The sequence below is a fragment of the Lampetra planeri genome, unplaced genomic scaffold (assembly GCF_965212315.1).
Source record: "Lampetra planeri unplaced genomic scaffold, kcLamPlan1.2.h2 scaffold_231, whole genome shotgun sequence".
In the NCBI taxonomy this organism is placed as follows: Eukaryota; Metazoa; Chordata; class Hyperoartia; order Petromyzontiformes; family Petromyzontidae; genus Lampetra; species Lampetra planeri.
The window spans coordinates 29461-36265 of NW_027615063.1; the positions used below are offsets into that span (position 1 = coordinate 29461).

Here is a 6805-nt window from a genome sequence, read left to right on the forward strand (position 1 = left end):
GTGGTCGTGGTTACTTATGCCCCCACCGAAGACGGACATCCGTGGAGGGATGCAGGCAAAGCCGATGAGTCAGATGCCTTCTATGACCTCCTGTCACAGGTGCTGGCTAAAGTGGCCCCTCGGGATAGAGTCATCTTGTTGGGTGACTCCAATGCCCGAGTTGGTCATGATGCTAGGACCTGGTCTGGAGTAATTGGAAGGCATGGGCCAGATCAGCTCAATAACAACGGCAGGAGGCAGCTAGATTTTTGTGCAGCCCATGGGCTTGTAATTACCAACACGCTGTTCCGGCATCGGCGCATCCACACCACATCATGGATGCATGCCGGGTCTAAGCAAGAACATCTTCTCGACTACATAGTGACGGAAGAGCGGATGCGGGCCCATGTCTTTAACACCAGGACCTACCGTGGCGCTGATCTGCCCACTGACCATCGAACTCACGACCTCCTGTAGACCAGGCGAGGTAGTTAACATCTCATCAGGGTTGGGATCGAACCCCCGACCCCCTGTATACAAGGCGAGGTAGTTAACATCTGATCAGGGTCGGGAACCAACCCACGACCTCCTGTATACCCGGCGAGGCAGTTAACATCTCATCAGGGTCAGGATCGAACCCACGACCTCCTGCGTACCAGGCGAGGTAGTTAACATCTCATTAGGGTCAGGATCGAACCCACGACCTCCTGCGTACCAGGCGAGGTAGTTAACATCTCATCAGGGTCGGGATCGAACCCACGACCTCCTGTGTACAAGGCGAGGCAGTTAACATCTTATCAGTGTCGGGATCGAACCCACGACTTCCTGCGTACCAGGCGAGGTAGTTAACATCTCATCAGGGTCGGGATCGAACCCACAACCTCCTGCGTACCAGGCGAGGCAGTTAACATCTTGTTAGGGTCGGGATCGAACCCACGACCTCCTGTATACCAGGCGAGGTAGTTAACATCTCATCAGGGTTGGGATCGAACCCACGACCTCCTGTAGACCAGGCGAGGTAGTTAACATCTCATCAGGGTTGAGATCGAACCCACGACCTCCTGTATACCAGGCGAGGTAGTTAACATCTCATCAGGGTCGGGATCGAACCCACGACCTCCTGCGTACCAGGCGAGGTAGTTAACATCTCATCAGGGTCGGGATCGAACCCACGACCTCCTGTAGACCAGGCGAGGTAGTTAACATCTCATCAGGGTTGAGATCGAACCCACGACCTCCTGTATACCAGGCGAGGTAGTTAACATCTCATCAGGGTCGGGATCGAACCCACGACCTCCTGCGTACCAGGCGAGGTAGTTAACATCTCATCAGGGTTGAGATCGAACCCACGACCTCCTGTATACCAAGCGAGGTAGTTAACATCTCATCAGGGTTGAGATCGAACCCACGACCTCCTGCGTACCAGGCGAGGTAGTTAACATCTCATCAGGGTTGAGATCGAACCCACGACCTCCTGCGTACCAGGCGAGGTAGTTAACATCTCATCAGGGTTGAGATCGAACCCACGACCTCCTGTATACCAGGCGAGGTAGTTAACATCTCATCAGGGTTGAGATCGAACCCACGACCTCCTGCGTACCAGGCGAGGTAGTTAACATCTCATCAGGGTTGAGATCGAACCCACGACCTCCTACGTACCAGGCGAGGTAGTTAACATCTCATCAGGGTTGAGATCGAACCCACGACCTCCTGTATACCAGGCGAGGTAGTTAACATCTCATCAGGGTTGAGATCGAACCCACGACCTCCTGCGTATCAGGCGAGGTAGTAAACATCTCATCAGGGTCGGGATCGAACCCACGACCTCCTGCGTACCAGGCGAGGTAGTTAACATCTCATCAGGGTCGGGATCGAACCCACGACCTCCTGTAGACCAGGCGAGGTAGTTAACATCTCATCAGGGTTGAGATCGAACCCACGACCTCCTGCGTACCAGGCGAGGTAGTTAACATCTCATCAGGGTTGAGATCGAACCCACGACCTCCTGCGTACCAGGCGAGGTAGTTAACATCTCATTAGGGTCAGGATCGAACCCACGACCTCCTGCGTACCAGGCGAGGTAGTTAACATCTCATCAGGGTCGGGATCGAACCCACGACCTCCTGTGTACAAGGCGAGGCAGTTAACATCTTATCAGTGTCGGGATCGAACCCACGACTTCCTGCGTACCAGGCGAGGTAGTTAACATCTCATCAGGGTCGGGATCGAACCCACAACCTCCTGCGTACCAGGCGAGGCAGTTAACATCTTGTTAGGGTCGGGATCGAACCCACGACCTCCTGTATACCAGGCGAGGTAGTTAACATCTCATCAGGGTTGGGATCGAACCCACGACCTCCTGTAGACCAGGCGAGGTAGTTAACATCTCATCAGGGTTGAGATCGAACCCACGACCTCCTGTATACCAGGCGAGGTAGTTAACATCTCATCAGGGTCGGGATCGAACCCACGACCTCCTGCGTACCAGGCGAGGTAGTTAACATCTCATCAGGGTCGGGATCGAACCCACGACCTCCTGTAGACCAGGCGAGGTAGTTAACATCTCATCAGGGTTGAGATCGAACCCACGACCTCCTGTATACCAGGCGAGGTAGTTAACATCTCATCAGGGTCGGGATCGAACCCACGACCTCCTGCGTACCAGGCGAGGTAGTTAACATCTCATCAGGGTTGAGATCGAACCCACGACCTCCTGTATACCAAGCGAGGTAGTTAACATCTCATCAGGGTTGAGATCGAACCCACGACCTCCTGCGTACCAGGCGAGGTAGTTAACATCTCATCAGGGTTGAGATCGAACCCACGACCTCCTGCGTACCAGGCGAGGTAGTTAACATCTCATCAGGGTTGAGATCGAACCCACGACCTCCTGTATACCAGGCGAGGTAGTTAACATCTCATCAGGGTTGAGATCGAACCCACGACCTCCTGCGTACCAGGCGAGGTAGTTAACATCTCATCAGGGTTGAGATCGAACCCACGACCTCCTACGTACCAGGCGAGGTAGTTAACATCTCATCAGGGTTGAGATCGAACCCACGACCTCCTGTATACCAGGCGAGGTAGTTAACATCTCATCAGGGTTGAGATCGAACCCACGACCTCCTGCGTATCAGGCGAGGTAGTAAACATCTCATCAGGGTCGGGATCGAACCCACGACCTCCTGCGTACCAGGCGAGGTAGTTAACATCTCATCAGGGTCGGGATCGAACCCACGACCTCCTGTAGACCAGGCGAGGTAGTTAACATCTCATCAGGGTTGAGATCGAACCCACGACCTCCTGCGTACCAGGCGAGGTAGTTAACATCTCATCAGGGTTGAGATCGAACCCACGACCTCCTGCGTACCAGGCGAGGTAGTTAACATCTCATCAGGGTCGGGATCGAACCCACGACCTCCTGTATACCAGGCGAGGTAGTTAACATCTCATCAGGGTTGGGATCGAACCCACGACCTCCTGTAGACCAGGCGAGGTAGTTAACATCTCATCAGGGTTGAGATCGAACCCACGACCTCCTGTATACCAGGCGAGGTAGTTAACATCTCATCAGGGTTGAGATCGAACCCACGACCTCCTGCGTACCAGGCGAGGTAGTTAACATCTCAACAAAATTAATCTCACATCATTACGGGCCTCTATTGCCACCTACTGACCACCCTTAACCAATACACAGCGACAAGTCATTAACATTGAACCCTATGGGAGCGAGCCCCAATGATTAACACCGAACCCTAAGGGAGTGAGTCCCAGTGATTAACATTGAACCCTATGGGAGTTAGCCCCAGTGATTAACACCGTACCCTATGGGAGTGAGTCCCAGTGATTAACAATGAACCCTATGGGAGTGAGCCCCAGTGATTAACACTGAACCCTATGGGAGTGAGCCCCAGTGATTAACACAGAACCCTATGGGAGTGAGCCCCAGTGATTAACATGAACCCTATGGGAGTGAGACCCAGTGATTAACACTGAACCCTATGGGAGTGAGCACCAGTGATTAACATTGAACCCTATGGGAATTAGCCCCAGTGATTAACACCGAACCCTATGGGAGTGATCCCCAGTGATCAACATTGAACCCTATGGGAGTTAGCCCCAGTGATTAACACCGTACCCTATGGGAGTGAGCCCCAGTGATTAACAATGAACCCTTTGGGAATGAACCCTATGGGAGTGAGCACCAGTGATTAACACTGAACCCTATGGGAGTGAGCCCCAGTGATTAACAATGAACCCTTTGGGAACGAACCCTATGGGAGTGAGCCCCAGTGATTAACACTGAACCCTATGGGAGGGAGACCCAGTGATTAACACTGAACCCTATGGGAGTGTGACCCAGTGATTAACACTGAACCCTATGGGAGTGAGCCCCAGTGATTAACAATGAACCCTATGGGAGTGAGCCCCAGTGATTAACAATGAACCCTTTGGGAACGAACCCTATGGGAGTGAGCCCCAGTGATTAACACTGAACCCTATGGGAGGGAGACCCAGTGATGAACACTGAACCCTATGGGAGTGAGACCCAGTGATTAACACTGAACCCTATGGGAGTGAGCCCCAGTGATTAACATTGAACCCTATGGGAGTGAGACCCAGTGATTAACACTGAACCCTATGGGAGTGAGACCCAGTGATTAACACTGAACCCTATGGGAGTGAGCCCCAGTGATTAATATTGAACCCTATGGGAGTGAGACCCAGTGATAAACACTGAACCCTATGGGAGTGAGACCCAGTGATTAACTCTGAACCCTATGGGAGTGAGCCCCAGTGATTAACAATGAACCCTTTGGGAACGAACCCTATGGGAGCGAGCCCCAGTGATTAACACAGAACCCTATGGGAGGGAGCCCCAGTGATTAACACTGAACCCTATGGGAGTGAGACCCAGTGATTAACATTGAACCCTATAGGAGTGAGACCAAGTGATTAATATTGAACTCTATGGGAGTGAGTCCCATTGATTAACATTGAACCCTATGGGAGTCAGCCCCAGTGATTAACATTGAACCCTATGGGAGTGAGCCCCATTGATTAACACTGAACCCTATGGGAGCCAGATGCAGTGATTAACACGGAACCCTATGGGAGTGAGCCCCAGTGATTAACACGGAACCCTATGGGAGTGAGACCCAGTGATTAACACTGAACCCTATGGGAGAGCCCCAGTGATTCACACTGAACCCTATGGGAGTGAACCCCAATGATTAACACATAACCCTATGGGAGTGAGCCCCAGTGATTAACACACGAACGCTATGGGAGTGAGTCCCAGTGATTAACACTGAACCCTATGGGAGTGAACCCTATGGGAGTGAACCCTATGGGAGTGAGACCCAGTGATTGACACTGTACCCTATGGGAGTGAGTCCCAGTGATTAACATTGAACCCTATGGGAGTGAGCCCCAGTGATTAACACCGAACCCTATGGGAGTGAGTCCCAGTGATTAACAGTGAACCCTATGGGAGTGAGTCCCAGTGATTAACACATAACCCTATGGGAGTGAGCCCCAGTGATTAACACACGAACGCTATGGGAGTGAGTCCCAGTGATTAACACTGAACCCTATGGGAGTGAACCCTATGGGAGTGAACCCTATGGGAGTGAACCCTATGGGAGTGAGACCCAGTGATTGACACTGTACCCTATGGGAGTGAGTCCCAGTGATTAACATTGAACCCTATGGGAGTGAGCCCCAGTGATTAACACCGAACCCTATGGGAGTGAGTCCCAGTGATTAACACCGAACCCTATGGGAGTGAGTCCAGTGATTAACACGAAGCCTATGGGAGTGAGCCCCAGTGGTTAACACTGAACCCTATGGGAGTGAGCCCCAATGATTAACACTGAATCCTATGGGAGTGAATCCCAGTGATTAACACTGAACCCTATGGGAGTGAGCCTCAGTGATTAACACTGAACCCTATGGGAGTGAACCCCAATGATTAACACATAACCCTATGGGAGTGAGCCCCAGTGATTAACACACGAACGCTATGGGAGTGAGTCCCAGTGATTAACACTTAACCCTATGGGAGTGAACCCTATGGGAGTGAACCCTATGGGAGTGAGCCCCAGTGATTAACACTGAACCCTATGGGAGTGAGACCCAGTGATTGACACTGTACCCTATGGGAGTGAGTCCCAGTGATTAACACTGAACCCTATGGGAGTGAGTCCCAGTGATTAACACTGAACCCTATGGGAGTGAGTCCCAGTGATTAACACTGAACCCTATGGGAGTGAGTCCCAGTGATTAACATTGAACCCTATGGGAGTGAGCCCCAGTGATTAACACCGAACCCTATGGGAGTGAGCCCCAGTGATTAACACTGAACCCTATGGGAGTGAGCCCCAGTGATTAACACCGAACCCTATGGGAGTGAGCCCCAGTGATTAACACTGAACCCTATGGGAGTTAGCCCCAGTGATTAACACTGAACTCTATGGGAGTGAGCCCCAGTGATTAACAATGAACCCTATGGGAGTGAGCCCCAGTGATTAACACTGAACCCTATGGGAGCGAGCCCCAGTGATTAACACAGAACCCTATGGGAGTGAGCCTCAGTGATTAACACAGAACCTATGGGAGTGAGACCCAGTGATTAACACTGAACCCTATGGGAGTGAGCACCAGTGATTAACACTGAACCCTATGGGAGTGAGACCCAGTGATTAACACAGAACCCTATGGGAGCTGTTGTATATGTTGGGTATCAAAATTTTGATGTGTTGTATGCGTGCGTGGGTGAAATTATTATGTTGTATATGTGGGTTATGAATATTCAGTGAAAATA

At 51.6% G+C, this 6805-nt stretch overlaps 1 long non-coding RNA gene across 1 annotated transcript; it reads left to right on the plus strand.

The window, feature by feature from the left end:
* Nucleotides 1–877: 877 nt before the first annotated feature.
* LOC144740555 (uncharacterized) lies at nt 878–2706 on the plus strand. The gene is made up of 5 exons (XR_013589661.1): nt 878–1135; nt 1201–1312; nt 1496–1843; nt 2381–2492; nt 2558–2706. It is a non-coding gene; the product is annotated as an uncharacterized LOC144740555 (long non-coding RNA).
* The last annotated feature ends 4099 nt before the right edge of the window (nt 2707–6805 follow it).